This window comes from Ischnura elegans (assembly GCF_921293095.1).
Source record: "Ischnura elegans chromosome 13 unlocalized genomic scaffold, ioIscEleg1.1 SUPER_13_unloc_4, whole genome shotgun sequence".
Taxonomy (NCBI): domain Eukaryota; kingdom Metazoa; phylum Arthropoda; class Insecta; order Odonata; family Coenagrionidae; genus Ischnura; species Ischnura elegans.
This window is the reverse complement of record NW_025791660.1, coordinates 4,873,489-4,886,239: the sequence shown is the minus strand read 5'-3', so window position 1 is coordinate 4,886,239 and position 12,751 is coordinate 4,873,489. Positions and strand designations below refer to the sequence as shown.

General features: G+C 36.7%; 1 long non-coding RNA gene across 1 annotated transcript; it reads left to right on the top strand.

The window, feature by feature from the left end:
• Positions 1 to 2,415: 2,415 nt before the first annotated feature.
• On the top strand, positions 2,416 to 12,513 carry LOC124173160. Its single transcript, XR_006868410.1, has 5 exons — positions 2,416 to 2,502; positions 2,788 to 2,837; positions 2,956 to 3,093; positions 11,333 to 11,412; positions 12,444 to 12,513. It is a non-coding gene; the product is annotated as an uncharacterized LOC124173160 (long non-coding RNA).
• The last annotated feature ends 238 nt before the right edge of the window (positions 12,514 to 12,751 follow it).

The window sequence follows — 12,751 nt, the reverse complement described above, 5'->3', positions numbered from 1 at the left end:
ATGCTCATAAAATCGTCTACGATATATAGGTAAGAATTTTCTTTCGTCGTCCATGGTTTTCCAGAAAAAAGAAAAACGTTCCCAAAATCACCGAAAATTACGATTTTCAAAAGATTGACACAAGATTTCTTCAATGTTTTCCCGACCGATGTCTTTTAAACTCCACAATTACATACATCTATGCATATGGTTTCCGAAAATATAAGAACTTAATAAATGTTGCAGTCGATATAACTACGGAAAAATAAAAATGGCGGACAATACTAATTTTTTCCGGGAAGAGGTTTACTTTTTATTGTACTACTATCGAAATATGGATGTCATACGGGCAACTTCTCTTATACATGATAGTAAATGCATGTGACCATATGATAAGGCCATATTTAAGCCCCCTGAAAACCCTAAAAAATTCAAATTTGAATGTAAGTAACCTTTTTGGGTACTTTTCATCACAATTCCACCGCTTTTCTAGCCTTACCACTCATCGCTAAGGAATTGATGTGGACAAGTGATGACCCCTGGTAGTAAAAACCTATAAACCCCCGATAAACCCACCTACAACCCCCATAAAATAAAATTTTATATATAAGTCTACTTTTTCGGTATTTTTCGTGACTTTCCAGAGCTGGTTCTTACCCCAGCGACTCATCCCTACGGAATTCAAGTGAACGGATGGTGACCGCCAGGAGTACACACATATAAACCCCCGGTATCCCCCTGAAATCCCCCCAAATGTAAAATGTGCCATTAAGTCTCCTATTTGGGAACTTCTCGCAAACATTACGCCGCACTACCCGTCCCCTCTGAGCTCTAGATCCGGAATATTTGATGAGGGCGGGCCACCGTAAATAAAACGGGAAAATATATCAGAAAACCACCGATCACCTCCTGGAAGCTCGCCGAAAAAAAAAAAATGTTAAATGCGCTTTTCCGAGTAGTTTTCGTCACAATTTACTCTACTACTGTCTGGTGCCTCTACTACTTATTAAAACCCCCGATAACCCCGCGAAACCTCCCAGAAAATTTTTCTAATAAATCGCCTATCCGGGTAAAACAATCGTCAGAATTCTGCCACTGTTCCAGACCCCTAGGACTTATCCGCACGGAATTTATGAGAACGATTTGTGACCACTGGTTTTCACACGTATAAAACCCCCGGTATTCCGTTGGAACCCCCGCAAAAAAATTAAAACTTGCCACTAAGTCTTCTTTTATGGGTACTTGTCGCCACTATTACGCCGCATTGCACTACCCTTTAAAATCATCGCCACATGATCACTGTGGACGATTGATGACCGCATGTATAACACATGAAAACCCCCGAATCCCCCTGGGCACCCTCTCGGTGGAGAGGACCATTTATGAGGACTACGTGGAGCAGCCGCGGGGGGCTCTTCATCCCCAAGGCGGCGAAGCCGCCCCACAACGAGGAACGGTGAAGTCGTTCCGAGGAGTAACTGGCGTAAGCGATGGGGAGCTTCAGTAACCCTTGGGCGGCGAAGCCGCCCCGACGTTAAAGCGGCGCAGCCGCTGTGGGCTCCCTCCGCCTCTGGGCGGCGAAGCCGCCCCTTAAACGAATGACGGTGAAACAGTTCCAAAATGCCCTTGCCCTCTGGGCGGCTTTGCCGACCCCTGACAAGGAACGGCGAAGCCGTTCCGAGTATAAAGCGGGGTAGCCCCGGGGGGGTACACTCAAGCCCTGGGCGGCGAAGCCGCCTCTCAACGAGGAACGGCGTAGCCGTTCCGAGGCATGAGTGGAGCGCTTCCCTACCCCCTGGCCGGAGAAGCCGGCCACTAGCTGAGGTGAGATTATGCGAACTAAAATTCTTCGAAGAATCACACATGTAGACGGCGAAGCCGGACCCGGGGTTTTTAAGGGGCGGAGCCCCTTAACGAGCGCGCGCAGCGCAGCGAGTCAATCTCAGTATAGAACCCAAGTTTTCTAGTTGCAACTTTATCCGCCAACAGCACACCTATAGAGCAGGCCAAACATCGGTGTGTGTGAAGAGTAATTTATTTCTATTTAAAAAAATAAAGGACCATTTCATTTAAAATTCATCAAATTTTCGATTGATTATAGTGAAAAAATGTTTGGTTAAAAGTTATTCAATCACCTGGCGAAATCACGTAATTTAAAGCCCAACTTTGTCGTCCACAAGGTCACATTACATCTACAGTCTTTAAAGAAATGAGAATTTATGGGAAAGAGTTCAAAATTGTGTAACGCAGAATTAAAAATCTTCAAAATATGTTTTATTCAAATGATGCATTAAACCGGAATGATGCATCACATATAATTGTAAATATTTGATTTTTCGATTTTAGGCCTTTTGCATGCGCCATCCTCTAGCGGTGCAACACGCAAATGAAGTCCAATATGTAAACTAATCCTTACTAGCCAGGTCAGTTAAGAGTTAGGGCGTCAATGAGCATTGAGTCCGTGTAAAATATTTGATGTCTTTTCTGTCGAAATGCGATTTATTTTTTTGGTACAATGTAAATGTGAGCTTTTTATGCAATTTTCCTTTATTATTTTGAAGTTTGCGTTGGCGTAAGTCGTAGAAATGAACGTAATGCATTAGAAATTTGTAAATAACTGAGTGCTGTGTGCATGGTTTGTTGGAGGAGCGAACTGGTTTAGAGATAGAATGAGTTATTGATGTGAAAATATGAGTATTACCACTGGGAATTTCTCTGGTCCTTCAGAAAGGAATTCCGAGGGTACTCCGTGCAGACTTTGCATGAAGGAAAATGATTATTGTTACAACATATTCTTTTCAATTGCAGGAAGCCAGATGACTGTAAAGGGTGCCTTAGGCGATTTTGTTGACTTACAAGTAAGTGAGGGTTTACATTTTACTGATCTCCTTGGTTATTGTTTTATTCCGTCTTATGGGCATGTTTTCTACAGCAAGTCTGAAATCTCTTGCGGATATGTTTTCATTCCTTTCGTAGGTTGCTGTTGGAGATGGCCTGCATGCCACTATATGTACACTGTGCTTGAAAAATCTCATCGTAGTCAATGACTTCATAAATATTTGTCATGAATTGGACGCAGGACTGACTATATTTTCGTGTAGAAAGTACCTGAGGGTGAGTGCATCTTATTTTATTTCATTGGAAGCCTCGTGTAACTTTAAATAATGTGAAATCATTCACGTAACCAGATATTAACTTGTTCGTGTTAACTTAACGTGTAGCCCGGCCTTAATAGTTTAAAGTTCATATGGACTGGAATGAAATTTTTGTCAAATGTTTGTACTTGTGGTTTCAACAGATTATAGCAATAACTTGAGAATGTAATTAAGCGTGTGTTTGATGAATCCCTTGCCAAGGCGGGCGATGTATTTGTTTGCACGGTACATTAACACGTACGGGTTAATGTCTAAATGTATGAACGCGAGAGTGAACGCCATAATGCACTGTGTGACCACCCAACTTGTACGAATGCATGCACAGAAAAGAGAACTTATTCTAATTCGGTTCATGCATTCGCACATGTACCGTTCCGGTCCACAAAAATCATTCAAGAAAACGTACATTAACTCATACCTGTTAATGCATCGTGTAAACAGGGCTTAATGCTTAGTGACTGCATCAATTTATTACATGAAAAATCAACTGAAAAGCACTAATTATTAGAGATCAAAACTTAATGTAGCATTAAATTTGTTAGTTAACAATATTGAATGTTATGTAGGACCTCGACAATGATCGACGGAGCAATGAAATAAGTCCAATTTCCCGCTTAGTGTTTCCGAATCCTGACGAGGTATTAATTAACTCGCAGTTGCTACCTCAATGGTGACGACCGAAGTCGCTTTTTATATTGGTATAACTAAATGTTTACAATTCATTCAGTCATAAAAGTGATACGTTTGAATTTACCAATGACCAACTCATAACACATAAATGAACGTGAAGAATTTTGAGGAATATGTTCTTGATGTATTTCTTTTGCTTCTTACCTCCTCTTTGGTTTTACAACAGAATAATTCAGCTGCAAAAAATATCCAAAGAGGCATTTCAACAAATCGATTTGAATATTTTAAAACAAGTCGAGAAAAGTGATTTGACATACCTGGCTAATTAGTGTACTTCTTCTTTACTATGTGGCAATATTATATACGAATGCATTTTTATATTTGTTTCGTAATTGATTGATTGGATAACTTTATTATTTGCTAAAATTACATATGTCAGATGTTCATAAAAAAAATAATGTGCTCGCGTATAAAAATTTTTATTCAAATAATTTCTTGTTTAATAATGTTTTGTGTACATAATATTGGTGCTGTCAAAAATAAAAGTGTGGTATACATATAATTAAATCAGTAGAGATGGTTGCCTTACCGCTCTTTATTAAAGGTGTTTACTCCATTCATACACCTATTCTAGTTATTATCTAACCATATGAACCCATGAATGTAAACAAAAATGCATCGCGTAACCACACAACTTGTGTGAATGCATGAATAGAAAATAGAACCTGTTCTGATATGGTCAATGCATGTGTACACATTCCATTCTGGTCCGCTAAAGTCGTTCATGTATTTAATCAATAACTTGTATATGTTTATGTGTGGTGTAAACAGGTGTTAAAAATATGAGGTGATGATTTTGATTCACATGGTATATTTTTTGTCTTCTTTATGGAAACGCTTATTATTTGTACATATAAGTTTTTTTGTAATCAGAGTCATGGATTAGAGAATGGGCTGTGCTTTATTTTATTGATTAGTTTTGTTTAATTAATTTTGAGTACATGGAAAATTGTTTGTTTTTAAATGTGTTACACTCAAAGTTTAGGTTATTTCCAGAATCATATTTGTGCCCATTTTTGAAGTTTATTTACTGATGAGATGTGGTTTTTTTTATATATCAATTTTGTTTATTTAATTTGGAGTACATGAAAAAAATAATTGTTGTTGTTTAGATTGCAATGAACTCCTTGAACGGGAAAGTCTTCCTTTCTAGTATATTTAGCGATATTTTGCAGTTTTATTTTAATGACTATCTTCGTGGGTACTTCTAAGTATTGGTGGTGAATGACATTGTTGAAGGAACAATTTGTGATAGTTCATGTAGCAATCACTGAGTCCCAGAGATACTTTCATGGCTTCCCCTTGGTCACATTTCATCTATGGTCTTTAAATATGAAAAAGAGTCAAAAATTTCATTTATGTGGAATGAAAAAAGTTCATGTTAAATATCCATGCTTAAAATAATGCAATGCACCTCAATAATATATCACTCATCGTTGGAAATACATCATTTTTCGATTGTAAGCCTGTTGCATCGGTAAACCTCTAGTGGTGCAATGTGCAAATGAAGTCTGGTATCTAAACTAAACCTTGCTAGCCTGGTCAGTTATGAGCTAGGGCGTCATTGAGCATGGAGTTGGTGTAAAATATTTGCTGTCTTTTTTGTTGAAATTCGATTTATTTTTGAGGTCATATGTTAATGTGAACTTTTTGCGCCCGTTTACTTAGTTATTCTCAAGTTTTTGCATTGGCCGACGTCATAGAAATGAACATATTATATTAGAAATATGTAAATCACTCAGTATTTTGTGGATGATTTTTTTTTGGAGTGAACTGGTTTACAGGTTGAATGAGTTATTGCAGTGAAAAACACAAGTATTACCATTGGGAATTTCCCGTAGTCTTTACAAAGGAATGGGGTGCTCTCCTAAAATCAAAAAGCTAATTTTTTTCAAGTTTGGATTAAGTTAGTTAAAGCTATTATTGTATGCAAATAATATGTTTGCGTATAAAATATATATACGCAATATAAATAATTCATAATTCTCAATATTTTTGTTGCTAGAGAGCTTCAAAGTTCGCAACAATTACCAAATTATTTCGTGCTACAAAAATGCCCTGTGACATCAGAATGAGAGTAAGCAGACTCGCTCTGTGGCATTAACAAAACAGTAACAACGATAACAAACATCTACAGCGATACTGATTCAGAACGTGAAGGGTGTGTGAAAACATGTGAATTGTTCAAAAGTTTTTATGGTGCTCGTATTGTGCAATGGTTGACTCCAACTTCGTAAAGACGCATCCTGGGAGCATTCCGGAGGTAGATTAATTCATGGCAACTTATTTCTTCTCCAGTAATGATGATTTCTTTGTGCAGAGTTGTGAAGCCACAAAATTGAAATGTAACATGCATTAAATCAATAATCTCATTCCCTATTAATCTAAAGCTTGGTTTGTGTCTCATTTATCTACTGTCATTTACTCATTGCTTTCAATGTGTACTTGGTGCAATATTGGAATATGTGAAGTTAACGTTGTGGAGAAATACAACTGATCATATTTTACGCTGATTTACTTAGCATTCCTAAGGTCTGGAAGAGAGATATACGGTGTTTCAGCAGGTTGTTAGGTTCAAGTGTTAATAAATTTGAATGTTTGCACTGTTGAGGCTAAGGTGACACCAGAACATTAAGTGACAACAATAAGATTATACGGTGGAAATTGTCGTGGATGAGGAGGATGAGAAAGTAATAAGCGCTATTTGTCAAGATGGTGCTGCATCTCCCAGTTTGCATGCATTCTTTAAACTTGTGAATTATTCAGGATAAATATTTCACATGACTGATGATGGAATTAAGATATAAAAAAATTAACTACGTAGATAGATGCATAGGCTTTACTAAAACTGGGACAAATAGTCTACTGGTACCACGTAAACCTATTGTTTACTTGCCTCTGATGTCACGCTCAGCCAACATGGCACTGGGTCGTTTTGAGGGCAAGATTAATATAGAATTTTCCAAGTGAAATTCTGCAAAAAATACGCACCTTAGAGAAGAACTGCTTTCACTTTAATTTACTGCACGACGGATATTTTTTTATGGCATAATCATTCATTTTCGGTGGAATTTCAGTAGAGGGTACCCCTGCGCAGACTTTGCATGAAGAACAATGATTATTATTACTACATATTCACTTCAAATTTGGAAGGCCAGATAATGGTAGAGGATGCCTTGTATGATTTTGTTGACTTTGAAGTAAGTGTAGGGTTACATTTTATTGATATCCTTAGTTATTGTTTTATTCAGTTGAATGGGCATGCTTTCCACAGCAAGTCTGAAATCTCTTGCATATGTTTTCATTCCTTTTGTAGGTTACTGTTGGAGATGCACTGGCTGCCACTATATGCCCACTGTGCTTGAAAAAGCTCATCAAATTCAATGATTTCAGATATATTTGTCATATTTTGGATGCAGAATATCGTCTTAAAAATTTGAAAAATTTTGTGTGGAAATTACTTAATCGTGATTGATACTTATTTTTTTCATTGTAAGCCCTTTGTAACTTTCTAATAATGTGAAATCATTCACGCAAGCAGATATTAACTTGTTTGTGTTGATGTACCGTGTAGCCCAGTCTTAAAAGTTCCAAGTTCATATCAATGAGAATGTAAAATTTAGCGAAATGTTTGTATTTTTGTGATCAACAGATTATAGCAATAGAAAAAGTAACTAAATCTTGTATTTGTTGAATCACTTGCCATGGCGGGCAAAGTATAATGGTTAGTGACTGCATCAAAGTATTATGTGCAAAATTTACAAAGAAGCAATTCAATTAGAGATCAAAACTTAATGGAGCATTAAAGTTGGTAATTAATAATATTAAATGATATGAAAGGACCTTAACAATGATCGACAGAGCAGTGAAAAATGTTCAGCATTCAATGAAATACATGAATTGATTAATTTTTACAAATATAACCCATAAATTTGATGTTTCAATAGAGTGAAACATGCCTTGAATTCTATCTTCCTTGAGTTATCACGGACAGTTCCGTCTGGTTTTAGTTTTAGCTCATTATAACCTTAATAACCCAGCATTACTCACGCAAGATTCCCCTTCAAGGTTACTCAAGTGGGGTGATACTGACACCACATGGAACATTTAAAAAAATGGGTTAGACAACATTTTATTTGAAAAAAATTGCTAAGATTAATGTATTTTTAAGTATAGCATCATTGAATCTACAATGGGTCATAGAATAAAAGCGTAAACAATTTAATTATGGTTATTAGCAGTGCCCAAATGCAATACAATAAAGATGAACAAATGGAATTAATTTTATAGTGAAGGAATAGAAGGGAAAAATTTAAGTTTGAGTTTAGCATTTAATCATCTAAAAGTACTTATTATGTTTTAAATCAATTTTTACTTGCAGTTTTAATTTGAAGGTATAGTGTCATCCTCACGGTAGACGTGACTCACATTTCCCCAGAAAAACGATGCTGGATTATAGTGTTGACATGTCTGACACAATGACCACTGTGATCCGATGTTCCATCTGAGAAATTTTGTTCACACTTCCAATACGTACCTGATAATACTTGGATTATCCTGAGATTTTACTTGGGGGTGGTGTTCCCCCCGAAATTTACAACCTAGTCCTCATCTGTCTCCTACAAAATTTGCTTCCTCAGAATCTTCAATATGCACTGTGAATAATGTTATCGTGGCATTAGCACGGCAGTCCTTTTTTGCCGCGTGCTGACTCATATTTCTGTAACTTATCAAAGTTTCGTAGTCTAGGTTCTTAATGAACATAAACACATATTGATATTTTTACACTTTATTTCCCTCGTCAGTGATCCTTAGAATTTTTCTTACAATCCTTGAAAATAAAAATCATATGGCTCACGCACATCCAATTATTGCATGAGCTACAGAACAATTTTGTTTTAATGTCTTTATTCTGCCAACATACTATAAATCTACCACTTCTTTCTTTTCTTTGCTTTGTAGCACTTTCACGTGTTGATAAATCATTGAAATAATCTCTTTCTTTTTCAGCTCATTTGAGATCATTTTATTTCTTGTCTTCTCCTTATCAATGACTACCAACTCCCTCAACATTTTTTCCAGGAATTTTGATCTATACATCTTTCTTCCTAGATTTTTGTTATTGTACAGACTGTCCCTAGTTGAGTGCAAGGAAAATTTTAGAATTTTTATTTTTTGACCGTACAAATGGGCCCAAACATAAAATTTTCAATGTTAAAAAAATCGAGATGGAAAAAAGTCTGAATTTCATTGATCAGGATGTCCATTCTTAGGTTTTCGGACATGAGGAAACCGAAAATAACACTTTAGTTCACGAAAATTCAACTATTGACCCAGTAAGGTCACAGTCAATGACAAGGGTGGCCAAAAGAAAAGCATACAATCAAAGGTGTCAATCCTTTGGTTTTAAAGGGTGCCCAAGTCATTGGTATTGTCCAAATACTCCTCTTATCCAGTTTTTGACCTCCAAGGCTAATGCTGAGGTCAAAGGTCATAGGGGTAAATTTCGGGCCTTCATGACAACCAACGTCAAACCACATAAGTCATTTTTGCAGTTCATTTATCAATATTGTTGATATTTTGACCTTAGGAGTTTACAATGGGGGTCAAGGGTCTTAGAGGTAAACGTCGGGCCATGGTGACAACCAGCGTGTCAAACCATGGGTTTTTAAGGGTGCTTACGACAGTTTTGCAGTTCATTTATCAGTATTGTTGATTTTTTTACCACAATAGGTCATAATTGAAGTCAAAGGTCATAAAGGCATGCTTTGATATATCAAGAAAACTAATGTCCCCAACCAAAGGGTGACCAAGTGAGTGAATAGTGCCCATTTTGTTAAGTCATTACCCTACTGAGGTCATAAGGTGGCCAACATTTGCTGAGGTTTGCACAAAAATATCCAGGAAATTAACCTGCTGGTCGGAAGGTTTTCAAGTGTGCCCCAAGACAATGGAGTGGTAAACACCATACTAAATTAAAGGTTTATAATGTGTTCGAAAGGGTGGTGCCATTCCCATTTCAATGTTACGAAATTAGTGATTAAGTAGGGGATGGTGGGTTCATTTGAGCCAATTTCAAAGTTAACTGTGTATTGAAATGAAAGTAACATTTTGGTTTATATTAATGAGAAAGTCAAAGTCATATTTAATTATAATAATAAAATAAATATAAAGCACCTATTATTCAATGTGCCCTCCCTCCCGTGCCAGGCATAATTGAATTCACTTGACAAATGATCCAGTAAAAGCGTCCTCAAGCATAAGCAGGGTAATAAACTCTGCACATCTAATTCTCTCTTTTCGGTTCTTCAACATTATTTAATTTTTTTCTACACTAATGGCTTTAAAAATCCTCATAAAAAGACATCAAACGGAGTGAGGTCGGGGTTTCTTGGTGGCCACTCAACTTCTGTCCCCATGGACACCAGCGGATTTCCAAACTTCTCTTTCAGCACATTGAGGACTGCCTTAAACCTGTGTGCAGGAGCTCCATCCTGCTGCAACCACACTTCCTCAGCATTTCCAAAGTTTTCACGCTCCATATCCCGGGCAAGGCTTTCGTCCAGCATAGCCTGATAGGTGTCTGTCCTCACTTTCTTTTCGAAAAAGTATAGCCCAAAAACATGGCTAGCTGTAATGGCCATGAACACCATTACACCATTTCAGTTTAATGACCGCTCATGCCGTGCCTGGGGATTACTTGTTACCCAATATCGCGTGTGGGTTGATGACACAGCACCATTTGAAAAAAATATTGCTTCGTCCGAAAGCATAAGCTGGAACATAAAAGCAGTGGATGATTTTCATTTTTAATTTAGATACATCATACAAGTTGATATAATATTATCAAAAGACATTAAGAGCAAAGAAAAATAACATAAAACAACAGAATGAATAAGATATTAATCTGAAATGTGAACATAGGGTTTTCATGAAGCTTGTCAATCATCCAGTTGCTGAAATGGTTTCGATACCAATGATCTCCTTCACAAAGCTCCTGCACCATTCTCACTTTATAAGGCTTCAAGTTTGGAATTTTTAAAGTGTGTTGTAACACAGATCTGGAAATGTGCAATGAAAGTGTGCGACGGTTGATGGATCTTGATGGAGATGCAAAGACTGAAGCCACAACTGCGTTTCTGTGCTTTGTTAAGATTGTTGTGTGTCCTTTGCAATTCCTCTTCTTAAGATGTTCCACGGTTAAACTATTTCCCTTCCTAAATTTGTTGTATAACCTGTGGTCCACTGTTAAGATAGATAAGCCTGCTGTCTGCAGGTTTAAAGGCCTCTTGCTGAGCCACAGGATGAGCATATCTCTTTCAAGTTGCATGTGAGGAACTGATGTGCCATCTTGTGGCTCAAATTCTATTATCTTAAAATTATTTGTCGGTCGTTTTGGATTAAGATTTCTGTAAGTTTAAAAAGGGCATTGAAAGAAGAGGTTTTCTTCATGAGAGTGAAATAATTTTCTCGCGTCAGTAACAGAAGTATTTCATTTTACGTTTCAGGATTGACTTCTCTGTATAGCAAATAGGAGAGCCAAGGAAGGAGCAAATACTAATTTCAACTAGATTGCTATTTTTATTCGGTGAGTTTATCCCAATTTTAGCATGTGGTCTGTGGGACCGATGCATTTTTTAATTGCTAATACGTTCAAAATTACTATTTTAAATGTTAATAATTATTGCTATCATCTCCTTTTGGAGTAATTAGGACAAAAAATTGTTAAAAATTAATTTTTTGTAAATTACATATTGACAAGAGGACCTGGTAAACCTCACATCACCTTCATATATTAAGCTATGCATAGAAAAATCTATTCTTCATTCGTCTTGCAAAAATCTGCTGGCTAAAGCGACCTTCTTCTCCCAACCATGACACGGATTATATTATCATTATGTTATAAATTATTATATCAACAAATAGGCACTTACCTTTAATCTATTTTAGTAAGTGCTGTTTATGGGTTACCTCTGTTGAATGTGATTTTTTAATAATACTTGCTTACAATTGGATTTTAAATTCTTCTGTTGAAGAAGCATTTGCAGTCCTTGAACAGTAATTTGCTTCACTGTTGGCTTGTGTGCACAACGCCTACAAGCTTTCGTATCTGGATTGCCCATGGGGGTAGAGGCTAGCCAGTGTGTTCAGCTTAGAATCTATTGCCTTCATCTTCATTTGGTTATCCTATGTCTCAATAATCACACCAAAAATCACAACCAATCCAAAGAAAAATAGTAAAAAGTTATATCTGTCCTTATCCATTATGTTCAGATGAGAGTATCTCAATTATTTTAGCCAGAGTGATGACTGGCATTATTGTAAATTGGCAATCCCTGTACTTCCATTTTTTATAAGGCACTAATGATTAGATAAGCCCGTTCTCTGTGCGTATAAAGGCCTTTTTTTAAGCCACGGGACGGGCTGACATCGTTCGAGTTGCATCTGACAAATTGGTCTACCATTTTTACTTTAACTCCTGCTATTTGAGAAATGTTATTACATCACTTTGAATTGAGATTTCTGTGAGTTAAAAAAGGCATTACTGAATAGTTTGCTTCAAGCGAGTATAATAATTTTCCTGTGTCAGTGACAAACTTAATTTATTTTACGTTTCAGGATTGCCTTCTCTGTATTGGGAATAGGAGAGCCAAGGAAGGAGCGAATACTGATTCCAACCAGATTGCCTAATCTCATGGGTAAGTTGATTTGAATACATTTATTCTATGCTTTTCTTTGAATTATCCATTACTGCATGATTGCCTTACTTTAAATGAGCATGCCTTTCAACTGAAACATTTTATCTTATACAATAGACCAACAGAGTTTAAACGCCATGTATGTTAAGGATGGAGAGCAAGTATTTCTTTTGTTGCATCCAGAAAAGTTTTTTCACCACAGTGAACTTCTTACTTATTCCACAGTTG